Genomic DNA, 24,291 nt, shown 5'->3' on the forward strand with positions numbered 1-24,291 from the left:
TTCTGTTGTTTATGGACCTAATCTCGCCGCCATGAGGGCTGCTTTTTGGGATGATTTGGATAGGGTTGTCGTTTCCAGCGCGGATTGTCACCTTCTTATGGGAGATTTCAATTGTTTGTTATCTATCCATGACTCTAATAACCTCGTAATTCCTAATCCCTCTATGCGAGGTTTTCAAGACTTTGTTCATCGTCATTTTCTCTACCCTATTCCTTTAACCGGAGAGCGCTTCTCTTGGTCGAATATGCGGTCTCGTCCGTGCTGTAGGGTCCTTGATAGGGTCTTTGTCACCCTTAATTTATTGGACCTCATTCCCGACGTTAAGTGTGTGTTGTTTGCTCCCTCTATCTCGGATTATGGGCAGATCATCACTCATTGGGGGAATGACTTTCAACCCACTAGGAGCTTTGCGTTTGAAGAATGGTGGCTTCAGGAGCCAGATTTTCTCTCGGTTATTACTAATTCTTGGAACAAAACTATTGATGAGCATTGGGCCGCGCTACGTGTTCAAAATAAGCTTTCTCGTCTAGCTAAGGATATCAAAGCTTGGCTTCATAGTCGTAAGGTGGAGAAATTTTAGCAAATAGCCGCATGGGATCAAGAGATTCCTGCGTTGTATCAGTCTATGTCTTCTCCTGACTCTCTTTCTGATTTGCAACTTCTCAGTCTCCAGGCCAGGTCCTTAGAATTAACTATGCTCTTGAAAAGCTGGAGGATCAAAGAGGAAATTCGTTGGAAGCAAAGGTCTAGGGTGAAATGGCTTGCGGCTGGTGATGGCAACACTAAATTTTTTCACTCATATGCTTCCCATCGTCATAGGAGGAAGGTTGTTCCTTCTATCTCCATTGAGGGTGTTTCTTATCTCAATCAACACGTTAATCCGGCAGTCTCGCTATACTTTAAGGACTTATATTCTGCTTCGTTAACTGCGGAGGGTGTCTTTGGTAATATCCTAGTTGGCTCAATTCAGCCTGAGCAAGCCAGATCTATGCAAAGAAGGTTCTCTAACAATGAGATTTTTTCAGCCATTAAGGATCTGTCGGGTTGAAAAGCGCCTGGCATTGACGGGTTTAATGTCGTATTTTTTAAAATCTTTTGGGACTGTGTTAAATCAGACATGGTGAGCATGTTTGATGAGTTCCATCGTAACTCGAGACTGCCTTATCATTTGCATGTTGCTATTATTTCGCTCATTCCGAAAGATGATGAGGCCACTGATATTTCTCGATTCCGACCAATCTCAGTTATGAGTGCTCTCTATCGGATGATTGCCAAGGTTTTGGTGAATATGCTGAAATCGGTGGCTAACCAGATTTTTTCAGACTCTCAGTTCGCCTTTATCCGTAATAAGAGGGTCCAACACTCGTTCATCATGGTGTCCGAGGTTGTCCATTCCTTGTAGCATAGCGGTCAACCTTACTTTGTCCTTAAATTAGACTTTCATAAAACTTTTGACTCTGTGCATTGGTTATTCTTATTTTAAATGTTAGCAAATTTCGGTATTGGTCATCGTTTTTCTGGTTGGGTGCGAGAGCTGGTCTCAAATGCCCAGGCCATGTTAAATATCAATGGTATTAGAGGAGACCGGTTCAAGATGGGGCGGGGTTTGGGGTAAGGGTGCCCCCTATCGCCTTTGTTGTTCAATGCAATTGTTGAGGGTCTTGTGGTCTTGCTTAAGCGGGCTGCTGTATCGGGTTTCATTGATCCTTTGCAGGTTTTCGACTTCCCGGGTCATATTCTTACTTATGTTGATGATATGATCATTTTTTGTCATGCAAATGTTCAACAGATGCTTAGGTTCAAGCTTATCATTCAGTTCTTTTTCTCCCTATCTGGGCTTTCTCTAAATGAGACCAAATGCTCTATTACCATGTTCAATGTTAATGCTAATATGCTTGCAGCTGGAAAGAGAATTTTTAATTGCACTATTTCATACTTGCCTATTATGTACCTTGGCTTGCCGTTACAAGTGAAGCACCTCTCTTCAGCTGCTTGGGCTCCGACACTTCAAAAAGTGAAGCGCAAATTGCTTTCGTGGCAGTAGTCTTATCTCTCCAGCGCTGGTTGTCTAACCTTAGTCAGACATGTTCTTTCAACTATTCCAGAATTTTTCATGTCTATGTTTGTGATGCCTGTGGGAGTAGAGAAACAGCTGACGCGCTTGTTGGCAGGCTTTCTATGGTATGGGTGTCAACTCAAGGGTAAGCGTCACTTGATTGGTTGGTGTTTGGTGGTTTTACCTCGGCGTATGGCTGGTTTAGGCATTCCTGCACCCAGACTTCGAAGCATTGTTCTTGTCGCCAAGCAATGTTGGTTGGCCCACCAACCGAATAACCCTTGTGCTAGTTTGCTTCTTGCTAAATATGGGGATCCAGCTCTTATCCCGGTTCATCTAGGAACCCGAGGTTTGGCGCTCTCGCACTTGCGTAAATCGTGGTTGAGGGCTTTAGTCTGCTTTAGAGACCATTTTGAGGACTCTGGAAATTTTGGTCAGTGGTTGCAGTGGGCGTTGGCGCCAAGCGGAGAGTTTCTCACCAAAAAAGTCTATAGATCGTTGCTCCCGCCGGGGGCTGATTGGTTGCCCGAGGATGTGCTTTGGGCGAAGGGTCCTTCCCCCCGTTCTCGAGTCCTGGCTTGGTTAATTTTGCACGATAGGATACAGACCCACAGTAATTTAAAGAAGTGGGGCATTCAGCTCCCGAGTTGGTGCGTGCTTTGTCAAGCTGCAGAAGAATCTACGTTTCACTTGTTCTGGTCTTGCCCAATATTTGTGGAAATCTTTAGCAGGACCTGGAGGCATTCAGAAGTATTTGTTAAGGAGGAGTCCTTTGCGCTAGATCTGATCTTGGGGCCGGTTTGTATTAGACGCAACAAGAGGTGGAGGTTCATCTGGCGGACGTGGTTGCTTACTTCTTGGTGGTTTGTTTGGATGGCGTGAAACGATGCTCATTTTCGTCATATTTCAGTTAACATTCAAAACCTGGTGCATAAAATCTTGGTAGATGTTTATGCGATCTTGCGTATGCATCTTAGTGATCTTCCACTCCCTCCTGCTGATGCTACCTATCCTTTGTCACAATCTGGGCAAGCGGCTCCGGCGTGAGCCCATTTTATCTGTCTGATGTTCTTTTCTCTTGTGCTTTCTTTATTTGTTTTGGCTTTTGCTCTTGTTCAGTTCATGGGTTCAACATTTTGTTGATCTTCATGAGTGGTAATGTTGAATTACTTTCGTCTCTCTCTCTCTCTCTCTCTCTCTCTCTATATATATATATATATATATATATATATATATATACATTTGCTCTGTTCCGAAGTAGCACTTGAGCATCAACGCTTAATTTCAGAGAAGGGGTTGTATCTCCACCCTTCTCCCCTCAACGCCCCCAGAGGTCCCAAGCCAGAGTTGCTGCCCTTGTTCCCGTTGCAATCCCCAAACTGTCTTCTTCTGCTTCTACTCCTTCTAAGCCTCACTGAGACCTTTGCATCGAAAGGTGTATGCTCTCTCTCTCGGTATACATATATGTTTACTGTATGTTTTCTTCCTCTTGGTGGTTGATGGTGTTTTCGAAGATTTCTTCTCTGTGTGCCGGTGGAGAAGATCATGTGGGTTCAAGAACGTGCTCAAGACCGCACAGCCTAGTCATATGCACTGCATCGTAGCCTGGATCCATCCTTTTTTTTACAAGGATGCGTGATCTGAAGGGCAGCTGCAGGAGATTAATTATTTGCTGAGTGGACATGCATCTGTTCTAATAAAAAAAGATGCATATCATATTTTCTTTTTTGTGCAAACTGAAATGAACATTAGAATGATGGTATGTGGCATTGGACTTTTTTCGTACTCAAAAAAGGCTTCATGGTTGATGAATTTATTTTGAGTTATGTAATAGCAAGGGGACCAAGAGAAAACTGGCACTAGTCTAATCATTTTGAAGATGGGAAACAAGTTGGTATTTTATTTGTTCGTCTCTCTGGATCCCTCGTCACTAAAGTTTATTGCTTTGGAAATCTAGTGAGCTTGTTTTGCTGCTATCGATCACAATTGTAGTTGTTTTTAGCTAAAAGTTAATTAAGATGGTCTTTTGTATGCCTTCTCTCTCTCCTTTCGGCTGTCCTTTCGTTTGCATGGGTTACTCAGTTTCTGCGTCCTGGGGAATTGCTCATGCTTCTTTTCCCTTGCATGCTTCATGATGGATATTCGGTCGTTGTGATGGTTATCAATGCTCTCCGCGGCTCATCTCCCATCTGCATGGTTACACCATTACACGTCCGGCCTCCACCATGTCTTGCAATTCCAAGAATCCCTTCCCCCACATCCGGTTCCCCTATCATCCAGGAACCGATCCTCGAGCCCGAGTATGATTCTCCAAGCTCACTCTCGTCTGTCGATGCTGCTCTGCCGCTTCCGCTAAGTCCTCTCTCCTCGGCTATGAGTATCAGCGTGGTTGATGCTGCTCGACTATTGGATGTCTCCCTTTCGCAGCAACAGATCCTCAACATCTCCGACCTCATGCAAAATTCCATCAATTCTATCACTGACTTTGTGCCTTCGTTTGTGGCTTTCGGGCAACATAGGTCGTCCGACCAATCATGTCCTCCATCTGTGGGGTATGTTTCATCCCATGTGCCTTGCAGTTCCAACCGTCGGGGTCATCGTCGACTACCTCAATACTCGGCCTCCATGCCTGGACTCTCTCCTAGGTGTTCAGTGTGATCGTGCACTCTTTCATGGATTTCAGTTATGAAGGTGTTGTGCTGGAATATCAAGGGCTTTAATTGTCCCTCTAAGCGCCTTTTCCTTGCAAGTTGAATCCGTCAAGAAAAGTCAGACCTCGTTGCTCTTTGCGAAACCAAGATGGCTGAGGTGTCGCGATCTGTCATGTCTGAAATTTGGAGAGGTGTTGATTTCTTATTCAAGCCCGTCATTCTCTACGCGGGGGGTATCCTTATTCTTGGTAAGCCCTCCATTAGCATTTCTCAACTAGACGTCGGCAATTGTTCCTCTCGATCGCTCTTTCTTTGCCTGCTAGGCCTACATCAGTCACGGCCGTGGTAACTATCGTTTACGGCCCCAACCGACACCATCTCTGTGCTGCTCTTTGATCCGATCTGACTAGGGTTATTCACTCATTTGGGGAGAAGCACCTTATCATGTGGAACTTTAACTGCTTAATGTCCTCCAATGATTCAGCCTGTCGGTCTCCAATTTTGCCTCTATGCACGACTTTCAGGAGTGCATCCAACCGCACCAGTTTTATCTTGTTTCCCCTGTCAGTGAAGTTTTTTCTTGGTCTAACCGCTGATCCCGTCCGTGCTACCGACTGCTTGACCGCGTGCTCGTTTCTCCTGATTTTTTAGGTATTCTTCCGAACATCAATTGTCGCCTGCTTCCTCCTTCTGTCTTTGATCATAGCCAAGTGGTTATTTGTTGGGGGACTGGTTTTTCCGTTTCCCGAACCTTCTATTTTGAGCAATGGTGGCTCAAAAAGCCAGATTTTGAGTCGATCGTCCTTCGGTCCTGGAGTCAGTCGTGCTTCGCGGTTAGGGCTGCTTCTCATTTTTTGGTCAAGCTTTTTTGCCTCTCCCGCGACATTCGCTCTTGGCTTTCTTCCAGCAAGATCAGCAAATTTCGGTGACTGGGAATCCGAGTTGTCTATAATCCATAATTCGTTGTCATTTCTCGAGGATCTCTCTGTCTCCTGTCTGGAGGACTTAAAAGCCAAATCGGTTGAGTTGTCTCTTCTCTTGCATTTCTGGCAGCTTAAAGATGAGATTCGTTGGAAGAAAAGGTCGAGGGTGCTCTGGCTTAAAGTGGGTGATGGGAATACCTATTTTTTTCATTCTTTTGCCTCGCATCGTTATAGGAGGCATGCCATCCCATCCCATCCATCTCCATTGACAGGGTAATCTACTCAGATGACCATGTCATTCCTGCTATTACTCGCTATTTCAAGGACCTTTACGCTTCCAACTCGTCCACTGGTAGCTCTATCGGTCGGTCCTTAGTTCGCTCAATGAGTACCGCTCTTTCCAACTCCATGCAGGCTACGTTCACAGATGTTGAAATCTTCTCTGCCATTCAGGATCTGTCTGGGTGAAAAGCTCCTGGCTTTGACAATTTTTCAGTCGACTTCTTTTGTATCATTTGGTCATGCATTAAGAATGACATTCTTCAGGTCTTCGCTGAATTTCATCGCAACTATCGGTTGTCGGTCCGCACTCATCTAGCAATTATCTCTCTCATCCTTAAGGATGCAGCATCTTTGGACATCTCAAGATTCTGCCCTATCTTGGTGTTGGAGGGATCTACCATATTATCACTAAGGTTTTGGTTAATCGGCTCTGTACCGTCGCCCCTCAGATTTTCTCGAACTCCCAGTTTGCCTTCATCCCTCAAAGGCAGATTAATCATTCTTTCATTTTGTCCTCCGAAGTTCTACATTCTCTGAATATTAGCGGCCAACCATTTTTCTCTCTTAAGCTAGACTTTCATAAAGCTTTTGACTCGGTTTATTGGCTTTTTCTTTTTCATATGCTTGACAACCTTGGTTTTTGTCGTCGCTTCTCTAGTTGGGTGCGCGAACTGGTTACTAATGATCATTCTCAAATTAAGATCAATGGGGTCAGAGGCCAGCAGTTCAAGCTCGAGCGTGGTATCCGGCAAGGTTGCCCTCTTTCTCCTCTGCTTTTTAACGCCATCGCTGAAGGTCTTGTGGTCTTGTTGATGAGGGTCATGGAGCATCAGCTTATTGATTCCCTCGAAATCGAGAATTTTTCTTACCATATCCTTACTTACGCAGACAACACAATCTTTTTTTGTTGTGCCACCATTCAACAAATGTTGTAATTCAAGCTAATCCTCCAATTTTTTCTTTCTCTGTCAGGGTTATCCCTGAACAATGGTAAATGTTGTCTATCCATGTTTAATGTCCCTCCTTCTTTGCTTGCTATTTCTGCATATTTTCGGCTGCGCCTCCTCGGAGCTTCCTATTTCCTACCTGGGTCTCCCTCTTCAGCTATCGCATATCTCCTCTACCGCTTGGAATGCCATTCTTCAAAAAGTCCAATCTAAAATCTCCTCCTGATAGGCTTCCTACCTTTCCATCGTTGAGCGCTTAACTCTCATCAGGCATGTTCTACCGTCTATCCCAGAATTCCTTATGTCCATGTTCGTGATGCCTATTGGAGTGCACAAAAAACTCTCTCATTTACTGGCAAATTTCCTTTGGTCAGGGCGCAATCTCCAGAATAAGCGTCATCTGGTAGGTTGAAACTCTTTGTCGCTTCCTAGGGGTCGAACAGACTTGGGGATATTTGACTCCCAAATGAGAAGTCCCATCCTTGTCGTGAAGCAAAGCTGGCTCGTGCACCAATCTGGCTCTCCATGCGCTAATTTCCTCCTCACTAAGTACGGCTCCTTTGAGTCGCTCTACTTGGATCGCCACTCCCACAGCAGACGCTACGCTTCTCTGCTGCGTCGGTCTTGGATCAAAGCATGGTTGGTCATCATTTTCAAGGAGGGTGACTAGGGATGGCAGTGGACCGGGGGAAAGCGGGGCCCCGCCCCACCTCGCCCCGTTTGGACCGGGGATGAAGGGTATGAAACGGGGATGGAGGCGGGGACGAAGGTTAAAATCCATCCCCGTCCGGGGGTGGAGGCGGGGATGGACGTGCACTTTTCCCCGCCCCGCCCTGTCCCCGCCACGATTCCCGCCTCATCCCCGCCCCAACCACTTTTCCCCGCAATATCCCCGCCCCTGGGTGACCCTGACCCTCTGGCCCAGTTTCTTCGTCGAGCTATTGCGCCCAGCGGAGCTTTCTGCACCAAATCTTGTTACCTTTTCCTCCTTTCTCCTGGTGCCGATTGGATCCCTGCGAGCCTTATTTGGGTTTAGGGCCCTACTCCTCGTTCGTAGTTCCTCGCATGGCTAATTATGCATGATCGGGTTCAGACAAACTGTCTCCTAAAACGTATTAGCTTTCATCTACCAAGTAGGTGTATTATATGCAAGACGGCTGAAGAATTCACTTATCATATGTTCTGGGCCTGCCCCATCTTTGGGGATCTTTTCAAGCATACCTGAAATGAGCCTGCCATCAACATGCATCAAGAGTCTTTCGCTATTGATCTTTTGTGGGGCCCACAACCTATTCGCAAGTACAACCGATGGTGGCTTATCTGGAGAACATGGCTTCTATCTTCCTGGTTGGTTGTTTGGATAACCCACAATAATGCCATCTTCCAGGAATGCCAGTTGTTTTCAATAAACTGGCATATTGCATTTTAGCAGACGTGCACACTATTTTGCGGTTCTCGTTTCCTGACCTTCAGCGATTTCTGCTGCCCTGGACGCCTCCTGAATCGGGTTGAATCTTTCGTGTTTTTCGTTTACTTCTCCTGTATTTCTGGTTTTGTTCTTGCTCTTGGCCTTTGAGCCTGCTTTCTGCTTTGGTCTTTGGGCTCAACATTTGTTGACCCTTCGTTCTCTCTTTAATGTTGATGCTCTCTCTCTCTCTCTCTCTCTCTCTCTCTCTCTCTCTCTCTCTCTCTCTCTCTCTATGTGTGTGTGTAATACCTCTAAATTTTCAGTAATTATTTAAATTAATAAATATGAGATTTTGTCGATATTTTAGATTTTAAATTGCTATTAAATAAGACATAAAAGTGAATGATAATTTGAAATTGAATTTCAATTGAATTTCAATTGAATTTAAATCTATATCTAATCTAACTTGAAATTAAATCTCACGCAAAACATTTGGATTTGGATCTCAGATAGGTTTGAAAATTTAACTGAAATTAAATATGGATATGTGTCTAACTCAAGTTAAATTGGATTCAATACGGATCTGAGATCAAATTGGATATTTAGGTTAAGAATCTGATTTGGAAAATTAAAATATTTAAAATCTTTTCTTATGGCAAGTAGGATCCCAAGGGTGGCTCCCCTCCTGGTGGGCCCTCCTACCTGTATAAGAACCTTTCACATTTCTAATACCCTATCCAACTAAGATCCTTGTCTAAATTAAAAATCAATTTAAAAACATTTCTTAAAAATAAAAATAAGACATAAAAGGTAGCTTTATGTAGTGTAAAGCTTTTAAACAAAACAAAAAAAAGGCAAGAGGAGGGACACCTCTCCCACTTAATGAAGAGTCTACTTTAGGTAGACTTGCCCTATTTAAATCAAGAAGGGGAGAGTGGATCGTTCCCAACTCTTATTAAAGGAAATATAAGAACAAAAGAAGATAAAAAGCGAGAACTTACCTTGAGAGTGAAAAGATCAGGTGCACTATGATTGTACAAATCACCCTCCATCGAGGGGACATGCCCTGTCATTTTTGGGGCTCCTTATCGAGGGCAATCAGGTGCTTAATGCACAAATTTTGTGCGATGTGATTGCACTCAATCTGGACTCCCTTGAAGAGGGACACCAACATTGGCAAGTTTGTTCACCCCTCTCATTCCCTTGCGTGCGATCGGCAAAGGGGTGATCCATCATGATATAAAACACATTGACTCACACATTTTCAGTTTCTCAAATCAATCAAATTTTCTGAGGTAGGTACATATAACATTGTCTGTGAGCAAGGAGCCGGTATATATACGTGTATCAGTCTGATGAAAGGATGAGACCTATAACATACTGAACATCCAGTCGAGTGGGATATATATATAACATACTGAAGGATTCAGACCGTAGCGAAGACGGAGCAGTTCTGGATTTAGTGGAACGATCCGAACTGAATTCGAATCTACCAGGACTTTAAAAAATCCATTAAAAAAATTGGATCGGGTATGTATGCAGGTTCAGACCTCGAGCCCAAAAGGGCATTTACAAAAGAAAAGAAAACAAGGTAGAAGGGGTAAATTGAAAAGAGTTACATAAAAAAAAAAAAAAATTAGAAGAATAAAAGCAAAAAAAAAAAATTGTAGATGAGACATTCGCCCAATGAAAGGTCGCCAACCTCCATCTCTCCTTTATCTTTCTCCCCTCCCTCTCTCACTCGTTCTCTTTCACGAAACCCGACCCACCCCTCACTTTCTCTCTCCTCACTCCCTCTCCCTCTTCCGTTCATCCCTGTGCGCGCGACCGCCGGACCGTCTGCCAATCGACCCCTTCCCACACCTTACCTCACCGGAACGCCGCCACCCCTGTCTCCCTCCCTTCTCGTGTTTCACGGAGGCACCGAGCCGAGCCCACCCGAGCTATTTCTTGGATTGCTGCTCGCCCCAGCCACCATCGCCGGGATATTTCCTTCAGCCGACCAACACCGCCCTCCTTTCCGGCCACCCCCGATTTCCTCCCTCTCTCTCTCCCCTTTTTGTTTTTCCCCTCACATGCAAAACCCGCCTTGTTGACAGAGGCACCCGATCTCCGTCGGGTCACCCCTGTCAGCCGGGGCATCCTCTGCGGACCACTACCCCATCGCCGGACCTCCTCCGACACATCCACCTTCATTCCCGTCTCTCTTTCTTTAAATGACGACTCAGATTAGCAAGAAAGAGAGATTGATTGCTCATGGGGTTTTTCTATGTTGAGCTAAATAAAGTCTATACCAGGGATTTTGCAGAAGATGAGTACTCCGGTGTTGAAGTTCATGTTACTCCGATGCGTACATAGATCATTATCCGAGCCACCAGAACTCAGAATGTCCTTGGTGAAAAGGGTAGGAGGATCAGAGAATTAACACCAGTTGTGTAGAAGAGGTTTAATTTCCCATAGAGCAGTGTGGAGCTATATGCTGAGAAGGTTAATAATAGAGGTCTATTTGCTTTTGCTCAAGCAGAGTCTCTTCGTTACAAACTTCTTGGTGGTCTTGCTGTTAGGCGGTAATCTCAAATTCCCAATGACATTCAATTTTATTGTCATGTTTTTTTTAACACGAGTACGAGAAGAATGGGGGTGAAAGATTGGTCTTGATTGCATATGTGCACTCTAGGTGGTCTGTTATGGGAATTGAAGGCATTTGTGTGAATCATGGCCTGTTCAACTTATCATCTTCTATTATATTTCTGTAATCCTTGTTATTGAATACTTTCTCCAGAAATCAATCAGGGGTTTTCCTTTTTATATATATATATTCCGCTGTACCGTCGATGCCGGAACTGAGGCATAATCACCGCAGTGCCCGCAAAGTGTGGTTCAACCTCTCAGAGCCGCCTCGTGGGTCCTGCCGACGCCAAAGCCGCGACAGTTCGATCGCCACGCTCAGCTACGGCCATTGTGACCTGCGGATATTTAATTAGCTTATTGTAGATATATTCAAAACCCTATAACAGTTCTTTGGGTTTGTACATGTTAAGAATAAATGATTGAACTAAATAGGGTTGAGAAAGGATAAAGATTGATATAAATTATAATTGTATAATCGAGAAATCCGAAATGTTTGAAGAGCTTTGTTTTGCTGGTTGAACTTTAAAAATAAAAGATAAAATCGGTATATTATTAATTAATTGCATGTAACAGTAGATATTAAGTATATACTAGGTGAGTGTATATCGATGAAGCGTATGCATTTAATGTTATGATGTGTGTACATGGTGCGTGCGTATGCAAGAGCAACATATGTGCATACATTTTATTATGGTTAGTGTGTATGCTATACTTATGAATATGATATGTATATTACGACCATGGTTCATACATGGATTATAGATTACGAGTCTGTGAATTGTGCTTTGTGATATGCGCTAATGCAAATTATGATTTGTTTTTCACCAACACTTTTATTGACATGCTTATTATTGCAGACCAAGTTCAAGAGAGGAGCTGCGACCTTGATGGCTATATTCTTCTCCCTTACAACTCATGCAGGGATACCACTTGGTATGGCAATACCTTATGCCTACAATGAAAATAGTCCAATAGCTCTGTTCGTGGAGGGAGTCTTCAATTCTACCTTTGCAGGATCCCTGATTTTATATGGACTTGTAGATCTTCTTGCTGCAGACTTCATGTCTCTTAAGATGCAAAGCAACAACATACTTTGAGTTCTCTATTCTTCACGAAGCATGACTAATGTCGCTTTTAGCAATATGGGCTTGAACTACAACTGAACTTTTGAGGCAATGGACTAAATATAGTTTTATTCCTAAGATGAGATTCAACTAAGATTGAAGGCTCAATAGAAAGCCTCTAATGTATGTGAAGGAGTTTGGTCCGATTCTAATCCGTCCAAATAAACCAAATTCAACAAGGTCCATAATCCAGGAGGTCTGTGCTATTTGTCAAAATAAATATGAAACTCCAGCCCTACTTGTAATTCACATATTTACTAGAATGAACTGCGTGTACAATCTAGTAGGAAACACTTTTTTTATCTGAATCCTATATGTAATCTACATTCTTTATTTGGAGAAAAACATGTTTTCAATCATGTGATTTATTGTGTAACTAGTTTTTTCAAAGTCCTAAAGTATATGTACTAACATTTCACGATTATGAAAAACATGTTTTATATCAGAACACCATAAAATAAGATGCAACTCCTTACAAACAAACAATATGCATCTATATCAGATTTACCAGCAGCTTCTTAATTATGTCAGAAGCGATACTCCTTGATTCTGAAACTTCATGTGAATCTCAATTCTTTCACACTTCCACATGCTTCCATACAAGATTTCATATTTTTATGTGTTTTTTCTCAGGCGTTGCTTTCTCTAAATTGGTAATCATCATTATTAGATTTTAACAAAATTTTAATTCTTATATTAAAAAGTCATAAAAAATATAAGAATAATCATTTTTATTTGCTTCCTGATAGTTTTTTATTTAGTTCTCATATTGCTTCCTTGTTTATTCATGTTTTGTTTTTAAATTGATTCTTCCCTTTTGCTTCTTATAAAATTTAAATGTCGTGTTTCTTATTTCTGCTTTCCATATTGTTTCCTGCATCCGCTTCCTGATCTGGCAACCTTGATCTATATGATAAGTTCATTGGACACAACTTGCACCTATGATTTCTAACAAGATGGCACGGTGTACCGTAAAAGATATATTCACACACCAATGTTGATGGCCTCTGCTCTGCGCACTCACTTGGTATGACCAATTTTAACTACTAAGCTCAAGATTTAAACTTAACAACCGAGGCTGAATTCATCATGCCAGGAACTACAGAGCCATATTTCCCTCGTATCAAGTCAAACTCAAATTCATCACTTCCCTTTTGAGTTGAATTAAAGAATTAGAAGTAATTTTCTTTACATTATCAAGATACTAAGATGACGACACGCCATTCTTACGTGATACAAACTAAAATTTGCACCAAATCAAACATGGGAATTAAGCATGGGAGAAAATGTCAGAAGGAGGTAGGAAAGTGTCGACAGAGAGTCCAGGAACGTTGAAAACATCTTCCATGCTCCACCTCTCTTCCAACCTGATCCTACTGTGCCTCAAGGATGCCTCACCAAACCTGAACACAGTAGCAACAGACCTTCCAGAGTGAGCCACAAGCACACCATCTGCATCTCTATAGTCATCAATGTTCGTTCGAATCATGGTCTCCCAATAGACAGTATCCACTGTGGAGGACTCAACTCTGGTCAGATGTGAGTCTTCCATATACACCAAGAGGCCACTCTTTTGGCTGAAGTATCCATACAGGACGTCATCTCCAATCATCTTCTCTCCTAGGCACTGTGCATTGGCAAACATGCTGGCCGTACTCCTCGGATCCAGGCCCTACGTTTCACATGTGAAATGATTGGTTGCTTCAAGCAAAAGCAAGTCATGGGTTACTTTTACTAAAGGTGGATGCCTTATCCAGGACAATGGCATTCATCTAATTTTTATATAACTTAGCAAGATTTTCTTAGTTTTTTTTTTATTTTTTCTAAAATTTCAAAATACTTGGTTTTATAAAAGAAGACTCTTAGATCAGTTTTTTTAAGGCATGAAAATCAACCAACAGTTCAATATTTTAGTAAATATTCATGCATACAAAATCATATTTCTTGACCTCATTACAATGATCCAGCAAGGTTAGATTTGTAAATAACACTATGAAAATCTGGATTCATACTAGTATACATATGCATATGCAGACGATATGCTAATCTTTGGAAGGGCTTCAGTGCAACAGATGCTCCGCGTAAGGCTTATTCTCATGTTTTTCGCAACTTTGTTTGGGCTGAGGCTCAATGAAAATAAGTGTTCGGTCACACTTCTAAATGGCGATCTGACCAGTCAAAATGCGACCAAAAAAATTTTCAACTGCGCTTTAGGGTCGTTGCCGATTAAGTACTTATGGCTACCCCTACAAGTCAAGACAACCTCTAAAACATCATGGACACCGGTTGTTGATAAGGTGTGTCTTAAGCTCCAATCTTGGTGTGCCAGATATTTGTCTCTTGCAGGCAGAATTACTTTGATCAGGCATGTTTTGTCAGCGATTCCGGAATTCTTCATGTCGGTTTGTGTCATGCCAGTCAACGTTGAGCAACAGCTTAAGCGCGTCTTGTCAAATTTTTTGTGGCGTGGTGTAAATGGACCTTATAAGAGGCACTTGGTGGGATGGGACTCCATCGTTATGCCAAAGACTATGGCTGGCTTAGAAATTTTTGCTTTGTGTAAAAGGAGTGTGGAATTAGCTGTGAAGCAGTGTTGGTTGGCTCATAATTCACAGGATGCATGTGTAAACTTTCGCCGGCTGAAATATGGTCTAATCGATTTACTTGTTGTTCGTCGGGGGGCTCGTGGACCATACACATCACATTTGAGGAAAATGTGGTTTAGGGCATTGCGTTTGTTTCTTGACAGAGATTTGGACGTGGGGGTAGACGAATCTTGGCTTCAATGGGCAGTCTCAATTGCGGAAGTTTTCCAAGTCCACAAGGTCTACCGTTCTCTTTTACCTACAGGTCCGGGCTGGATCCCCAAACATGCTTTATGGGCGAAGGGACCACCTCCAAGGACCAAGGTATTGGCTTGGTTGATTCTTCATGACCGGATACAAACCCATAACAATATCAAGAGGATGGGGTTTCAGTTTCCTAGTTGGTGTGTGCTTTGTCGACAAGCTGAAGAAACCACACAACATCTTTTTTGGTCGTGTGAAGTGTTTCGGGAATTGTTTTCTAAAACTTGGAGGGCTCCATCAGTTGTTGTGAGGGAGAGCTGGTTTGCGTTAGATCTTATCCTTGGCCCTGCTATAATTATAGTGTGGTGGTTCATATGGAGAGTCTGGTTATTTATAGTGTGGTGGTTCACAGGGGTGTACAAAAAAAAAATGTTTTTTTTGATAGTCGGGGTTTTCGGGGGCAATGCCCCCAAAAAAAATTTTTTGAGATAAAATAAAAAATGGCTACAATTATTAATAAAAAACTATTTCATATGGACAAATCAAACTATTTGCTACAGTCAGGGCTGGGCTAGGACTGGACTGGGCTAAAAAAATGGATAAAAATCTATTTCATATAGAATCAGGGCTAGGCTTTAAAAAAAATAACTATTTCGGGAGGCAGAACTGGGCTACAGCCCAGTCCTGCCCCCCCAGCTCCGCCTCTGGTGGTTCATATGGATGGCCAGAAATGATGCTACTTTTCGGAATGTCCCGTTCAACTTTAACTATTTGACTCATAGGGTCTTGGCTGATGTGTATGCTATCTTACGCATATATCTCAAAGACCTGCCTCTGCCTCCAACCGATCCTCATCTAGATGTTTGTGGTCCTTGATGAGTTTTCTGTTTTGTGTTCGGGTTTTTCTGTTTTGTGTGTAAATGGTGTTTTCATGTAGTGTTGTTGTATTTGTGCTTGTGGAACTTAACGCTTTGTTGAGTTTCATTTTTTAAGTAATGTTGATCGCTTTTTGTCTCTCTCTCTCTCTCTCTCTCTCTCTCTCTCTCTCTCTCTCTCTCTCTCTATATATATATATATATATATATATATATATATATATATATATATCAAGAGAGAGAAAACTAAACATATTAGGCCTCATTTATCATTCTGCCCCATAATTTTGAAGTGTTTTATGATAGATTTGAACCGTTAGATGTGTTTAGCATGATTGATTTAGTTGGAATCGACTCTTGGATCATGTTTTTTCAATGAAAAAAACATATTTTTATGAGCAAAAAAAAATTGGTACTTTCGTAGACATTGATTTTGGATCACCAGAAAAAATTATGAGATTCCGATGATCCAAAACTTGTTCCCATTAAACAAAACTTATAGATCATATCTATGGTGTTAAATGTAAGAAAAAAGATAAAAAAAATATGATTTTGAGGGAGCTGGACGGGATAAAATGATAAAGTGTACAAATCCATCCCATTATATATATATATATATATATATATATATATATATATATATATATATATATATATATATATATATAGTAACTATAATATGAGAATTGAAATATAAGAACTAATAATATGGTCATTTTCTATGCTTCTTTTGCAATTTCGATGAAAACATGTGATTTTTGAATGCTTGAATATTTATGAAGATTATGAGCCATTGATTTTAAAGTTTTACAAAAATCTTGTTTATGCATCATAATCGGACAAGAGTTGATCCATATAAAACCAAGCATGTAGATCACATCGGTGTGGTTAGATTTAAGAGATAAATTCACGGTTCATAGAGTCCAAAAAAAGAAACAGAAACGGGCAATAATAATCTCACACGCCCAACCATGACGTGGCATGTTTGAAAAGTATTCTAAATTATAGGATGATAGGTAAGTTTTGATGATACAAAGTAAGAATCGTCTTAAATCATAACTATATTCGGGAGCAGATCCAAGTGATAGGGCCCGAGTACTTTACAAAATACTCGGGCCACACAAAACATAGAAAATCTGTGTATAACGATTTTCTGTGTTTTGTGTTTTACACAGAAAATCGCTGCATGCAGTAGTGTTTTTCTATATTTTGTGTGGTCCGAGTACTTGAGCAGGATCACGTAACCACTATTCCCTAAAAAATAGATATAGATTGGGAGAACAACCTGAACGATCCGGCGGAGTGGGCGGGGAGGCCCTTTACCAGCATTAGTTCCTAGCCAAGGAGTGTGGCGCCACAAGATCTTGCCGTTGCTCCCTGCCACAATCTTATTTCGGCCCAGAACCAACTCCACAGACCACATATCAGGGCACATCTGCCACAACACAAAGCACCCACTCTCACCATCTCTGCTCATATTACTCCTGATCATTTTTCTGGCCATCTCGGACTCGCAGACGGTCATCGTCACCCTGCCTATATATTGCATATATACTCCGGCTGCAATTCTGCTGCAGCTTAGTGCATTCAGTAGCAGCAACATACTGCTGTATAATATAGTGAGCAGAGGAAGTCACCTACAGAATGATCAAATTATAACAGGCCTTATATATATATATATATATATATATATATATATATATATATATATATATATATATATATATATATATATATATATATATATATATATATATCAAAGAGAGAATGAGAGAAAGGTAATCTCCATGTCGCATAGCAGTGCACTTGGAGGCCAAGAAATGAGTTTTATATCAAGCATTCTCCTTATGACTAAGACTCAATTTCTTGGTCTTGTCGATGGTAAAAATGACAGTTTTCATCTTGCATAACGGTATATGTAGAGACCAAAGAGTGAGTTTTATATACCAAGCATTCTTCTTATAGTTAAATCCAATCTCCTAATTCTTGTGACCCTAATTAGATATAATAAAAACATATCTTTAAAAAGAAGTTACAATACAAAACAGACTTACGAATGGAGAGTTTTTTATGGAGATATGGGGAAGCCGGACATTCACAACGAGAACAGGAGGCAGAGGACAGCCTAGGACACCAAGAAGGAGCTTCGGATCGGATCTCATGCAGCCGTGCCTGAAACCCAAGGAACTAGTGAGAGATCCCTTCTCCATTTGTGTTTGAACCCATCCCTGGATTACATCACAGGAGTTCTCTTTCTCCATGATCCTTTGGATCAGGTCCTTTCATCAAGGGGGCCTAGGACACCAAGAAGGAGCTTCGGATCGGATCTCATGCAACTATGACTGAAACCCAAGGAACTAGTGAGAGATCCCTTCTCCATTTGTGTTCGAACCCATCCCCGGATTACATCACAGGAGTTCTCTTTCTCCATGATCCTCTGGATCAGGTCCTTTCATCAAGGGGGCTAGTACTGTTGGGGTTAAAATGGACGCACCAGGTCTCCCCACAAGTGTGAATCGATGAAAACAGTAAAACAATGACAGTAGAAGAAATAAAACCAAAACAAACCAACAACAAAAACAAAACAACACACAATGATTTATGTGGTTTCCTCTTAACTAAGGTACGTCCACGACGACCAATAGGTCAGCAACTTTCACTATCTTCAAACAAAGATTACAGAGTGGTCAAAAGGCGTAAGCCTTACAAACACATAATGTGTAACAAAATGAACAAGATGATATACCTCACTGAAGAACAAAGAACAAATGATTGAAGAATCAGCTTGACGAAGCTAGCCTGAAAAAGTGTAGCAGCACTTCTTGCTTTTGTTCTCTCCGCACCCTTTTGGTGCTCTAAAAGTGTTTCTCACACTCTCTCTATAATGTTCTGCCTTTTTGCTCACATCCTCTTCTCTTTCATCCATCTCTTATATAGAGGACGAGACCCACATTAAATGCGAAAGACTAAATGTCTTGCATAACTTACGATGCGCCTGAAGTGCCTTAGCACAAATCGCTATCCACCTGAAGCCACAAATTGCTATCCAACGACTACTACAAATCGCTCTCCATCGACTACTACAAATTTCTATGCAGCGATACCACAAATCACTATCCAACGATAACCACAAATCGCTAACCAAGGATACCACAAATCGCTATGCAGCTGAAGACACTCACCATAAATCGTCATCGATAAATCGCTGAACCTCAAACTCTGAACAACTGAATCGTCATTCAGCTGAGAGGACTTCTACAAATCGCTATTCAGCAAATACTCCAAATCATCCTCAAGAAGATCAAGCGTCGTGCTTGGAATTCTGCAGCGATACTGAATGTGCATCGAACCAATGGATCTCACAAAGGAGGAAAACCCAACAATTCTCTCCCTTCCCGAATTATGTGGAAGCTTCTTCCATTCCTGCTAGGAATCGACGCTTCTCATGCTTGTCCTTGGGCAATGACTTGGTCAATATATCTGATGTATTATCATCAGTATGCACTTTCTCTAGTTACAACAATTTTTTATTCAAGACATCTCGAATACAGTGGTATTGAACATCAATCTGTTTCGATCTTGAATGAAACGAGAAATTCTTACTCAAATGAATAGCACTCTGGCTATCACAATGAAGAACAATACTCTTCTTGCTTCAAGCCCAACTCTTGCAAGAATTTCTTCACCCACAGCAATTCCTTACTAGCTTCTGTAATGGTGATGAACTCAGCTTCTGTAGTGGAGAGAGCTACACATTTATGTAATTTTGTCTGCCATGCAACTGCTCCCCCTGCAAAAGTAATCAAATACCAAGAAGTAGACTTTTTACTGTCTACATCACCAGCCATATCAGAATCTGTGAATCCTTCAAGAATAGGTTCACTCTTTCCAAAGCACAGACTCATCTTCGAAGTGCATTGAAGATACCTGAGAATCCATTTCACTGTTTCCTAATGTTCTTTCCCCGAATTTGACAGAAATCGACTAACAACTCCAACAACATGAGCTATGTCTGGTCGAGTACAGACCATAACATACATCAACAAACCTACTGCCAAAGCATAGGGAATTTTCTACATCTTGATTCCTTCTTCATCATTTGTAGGACATTGACTTGAGTTAAGTTTGAAGTGGCCTGCAAGTGGACAATTGACAGGCTTTACGTTGTCCAAGTTGAACCTCTCAAGAACCTTTCTGATGTACTCTCTTGCGATAACCAAATCTACCCATGTGACCTGTCACGAACGATTCTCATCCCAAGAATCTGTTCTGTTGGACCTAAATCCTTCATGGCAAAAATCTCACTCAGCTCCAACTTTAACTTGTTTATCCTGCTGATTTTTTGACCCACAATCAGCATATCATCCACATAAGCAAGAGAATGGTAAAATTACCATCTAGAAATTTCTTCACAAACACACAATGGTCTGTGGAGGTTCTTGAATATCTATGCTCAGTCATAAAGAAATCGAATTTCTTATACCACTGTCTTGGTGCTTGCTTTAATCCATACAAGCTCTTCTTCAGCTTGCAGACTAGGTGCTCTTTACCCTTGTCAATGAAGCCCTCAGGTTGCTCCATATAAATTTCTTCATCCAAGTCACCATGCAGAAATGCAGTCTTCACATAAAGCTACTCAACTTCCAAATTCATGTTTGCAGCTATACCGAGCACAGTTTGGATGGAGGACATCTTCACAACTGGTGAGAAGATTTCATCAAAATCAACTCCCTTCTTCTGAGCAAAACCTTTCACAACAAGATGTGCCTTGTATCTAGGTTGAGAGTTGTTCCCATCAGTCTTCTGCTTGAAGATCCATTTGTTCTTCAACACCTTTTTCCCTATAGGTGTCTTTACGAGATCAAATGTGTGATTCTCATACAATGAATCCATTTCTTCTTTCATTGCCTTAAGTCACTCAGACTTGTTTTCATCCTTCAAAACTTCTTCAAAAGTTTCTGGCTCACCTTGATCTATAATCATCACATACTCATTTGATGAGTATTTCCTGGATGATTGTTTCTCTCTAGAGGATCTCCTTACCGGAGTCTGAGTTGGGGTGTGTGCTCCTCCTCAATTTATGACTCAACACTTCTTTCTTCTGCATCATTGTGAGGAAGTGACATTTCCTCCACGAAATCATGAGCAACTGGTGCATCAAGGAGATCTATGTCAACAAGATCACCTGTACCGGACTCTAATGACTCAGACTTACCAATGTCTTCAATAGTCTGATCTTTCAAGAAGATAAAATCTCGACTTCTGTCCACCTTCTTATCAACAGGGTCATAGAGTCTGTAGCCAAATTCTTCGTGTCCATAGCCAAGGAATATGCACTGCTTGGCTTTTGGATCAAGCTTGGACCTCTATATATGTGTAAACACTAGAACAAAACCCATGCAAATGGATGAAATGTGTGAAAGTGAGAGAGATTATAATTAAAAAATAGACTATATGGCTCTCAACAAAGACTAAGCATTAGGAATCAGATGCTTTTGACAAAAGCATAAGCATAATTCTAAGGTTTTTCTTTAATTTTCCTAATCATCACAAGTGCTTAAGCTACTATAACAAACTGAAGAAAGCATGTTTTATTATATATTTATTCAATTATTTTACATAATTTAAAGTACTTTAAAACATACAACACATAAAAGAGCTTGTGTGGTCATGAGATCATTAGCTAAGAATAAATGATACTTTGATTTGTTTAAAATAATGCATCCAAGCATAGTGACAAATATCACGAGATTTATGAAAAATCTCATGCTAATATCGTGAGAAATTGTCTGAAAGTTTAAAACTATAATTTCTTGCAAGATTTTCAAAATATCATGAGATTTCTGAAAAAAAACATAAATATTGTGTTTTAAACGTGATATTTACGTTTTAAATGGCTATTTATCATGAAAAAACCATGTATTTTTATTTTTAAATAAATTTTATTAATATTTTATTATAAAAAATACATTTTATATTTTTTATTGTCGAGAATTTGCCAAAAAAATGCAAGATTTATGAAAACTTTTTTAATTCTTGCAAGTTTTTGAAAAACGAGATTTTTCTATTTTTGACATTCACTATGCATCCAAGACAACACATCAATGGTTAGAGCATAAATTTGTGAATCATACATTGTGTGGATGTTCTACATCCATTCCACAAAATCAAGTCTAGCTCAAGAAACCACAACATCAATTTGCCTAAATTTTCGAAGTGGGAATTCATTAATAAAGCACACTAAAGAGAAACGAGAAAAGACAAATACACAAGATGTACGTGGTTCAGATAAAATTATCCTGCATCCACGGAGAGAGGTGAAAATCTTTCTTAGCTTAATGGAGGAGCATACATATGCTTAAATAAAGAAGAACAATTTAACATCAAGCTTAAGAGAGCATCTATTGGCCAGCCTTCATGTGTGGCAACTGACTCCACATTTTTTGGTAGAGATCCTTCAACTTTAGTCTTGATAATGTCAACAGTGTCAACCGATTCCACATTTTGTGGAAGTGATTCCTCAATCTTAGTTTTGATAATATTGATAACTACTCTCTTAGAGTTATCGGCAAAATCAGAGATTCTTGCATGAGGCTGCACGTCCTTGATGATAAGCAATCCCTCCAAATGTGGAGCTAACTCCTCCTCACATGGAATAGATCCCTTCATTTGTGGATTTGATTTCTCATGGTGAGATTCAACAGTTATCATGGACTCTCATTATTGATAATCATTAACTTATCGTTTGGAGAAAACTTCATTGTTGGTTGAGATTTCATATTTATCGAAGTGGCCATGAATACAACTTCATCTCTTTCTTTAATCGATGCCACGGTAGAGTCCTTATTGTCGAGAGTTCTTTTAGTCTCCCTCAAACTAAGCGGACTGCATATGCCAAGTTTGCTCCTCAAGGCTCCAAAAGACGATTTTCCCAAAGCTTTGGTAAAAATGTCTTCAAGCTGTTTATCTGATTTTACAAATTTTGTAACCAGATTTCCATGGGCAACCATCTCTCTCACGTAATGAAAGTCGATCTTAATGTGTTTAGACTTGTTATGAAAAACATGGTTAATAGACATGTGAAGAGCATTAAGGTTATCGCAATAGAGAATAGGCGGCTTCAAAACAGGAATCCCAATGTCATGTAATAAGAAAAGTAGCCAACTGAGCTCAGCTGCAGTAGATGCTATGGCAGAATACTTTGCCTCAGAGCTAGACCTGGTAATGATAGTCTGCTTCGTGGCACTCCATGAGATGCAATTGCTTTCGAGAAAAGTACAATACCCGGTAGTAGACCGTCTTGTGATAGGACAACCAGCCCAATCCGTGTCACAAAAAGCATATAACTCCAAGGTGCTGCAAGACAAAATGTTCACCCCAAAGTCGATGGTGCCTTCAACATATCTGAGGATGCATTTCACGGCTTGAAAATGTTCAACTTTTGGCGCATGCATGAACTGGTTGACATAATTGACTGTAAAAGAGAGTTTTGGTCTTGTGATGGTGAGGTATTGCAGAGAACCCATGATGCTTCTGTATAGAGTAGTGTCTTTAAAATCTTGATTACTTTCCTTATTAGCTTGTCCCTTGGATAGCATGGGTGTGTCCATGGGCTTACAATCCAACATCTTTGCTCATTCCATAATTTATTTAGCATTATTGGTATGATAGAGAAACATGCCCTCATCAGTATAAAGCACTTCGATGCCGAGAAAATAATGCAGGTGGCCAAGATCTTTAACCGAAAACTCCTTTTGTAATTCACTAAAAAAATCATTAAGAACGGTGTTGTTGTTACCCGTCAAAACCATATCATCGACATAAATTAACAAAATCATGACACCCTGCTTAGAATGAAAGGTGAACATAGAGGGATCAAACACACAACTCAAAAAAACATATATAAACAAGAAGTTTCTTAATCTTTCAAACTAAGCACGAGAAGCTTGATGCAAACCATATAATGCCTTCTTGAGTTTGCAAACATGATGGGGATAGTTTTCATCTTCAAAACCGAGAGGTTGTTTCATTTAAACAACTTCATTCAGGGCACCATGAAGGAAAACATTTTTGACATCTAACTGTTTGATAACCCAGTGTTTGACATTAGCTATTGTGAGAACAACTCTTATACTGGCAGGATGTATAACGGGATAAAAAGTCTTTTGAAAATCAATTCTTTCAATTTGATTAAAACCTTGGGCAACCAATTGTGCCTTAAGTCTATCCAAGTTGCCATCCACTTTTAGTTTTGTCTCAAAAATCCCATTTTGAATCGACTATATTCATAGACGGTTCCCATTGAACCAAATCCCAAGTGTGGTTTTCGACTAAGGCCACGATTTCTTCATCCATGGCAATTTTCCATCTCAGATGAGTCAAAGCATCTTTGATGGACTTCGGTTGGTGGGGAATGGAGTCATACAAACATGAAGATTAATGTATTTTGGATTAGGCTTGATAATACCTGTCATGTTGCGGGTTACCATTTGATGAGAAGACTGGTCGATCCGGAGTAGATAAAGCAGGAGTTGTACGGTCGGATGAATCACCCTCATTAACATGGGTCGGTAGGTCTGCTTCAAAGGACAACTCAGCAATAGTA

At 40.8% G+C, this 24,291-nt stretch overlaps 1 long non-coding RNA gene and 1 pseudogene across 1 annotated transcript; one reads left to right on the forward strand and one right to left on the reverse strand.

Moving 5' to 3' along the window:
• The first annotated feature begins 10,043 nt into the window (after nt 1-10,043).
• On the forward strand, nt 10,044-12,144 carry LOC149831081 (uncharacterized). The gene is made up of 2 exons (XR_016432985.1): nt 10,044-10,834; nt 11,756-12,144. It is a non-coding gene; the product is annotated as an uncharacterized LOC149831081 (long non-coding RNA).
• Nucleotides 12,145-13,292: 1,148 nt separating this feature from the next.
• Nucleotides 13,293-19,591, reverse strand: LOC149831082 (uncharacterized; annotated as a pseudogene).
• Nucleotides 19,592-24,291: the final 4,700 nt, after the last annotated feature.

The sequence above is a fragment of the Nuphar pumila genome, chromosome 7 (assembly GCF_984573655.1).
Source record: "Nuphar pumila chromosome 7, dmNupPumi1.hap1.1, whole genome shotgun sequence".
NCBI lineage: Eukaryota > Viridiplantae > Streptophyta > Magnoliopsida > Nymphaeales > Nymphaeaceae > Nuphar > Nuphar pumila.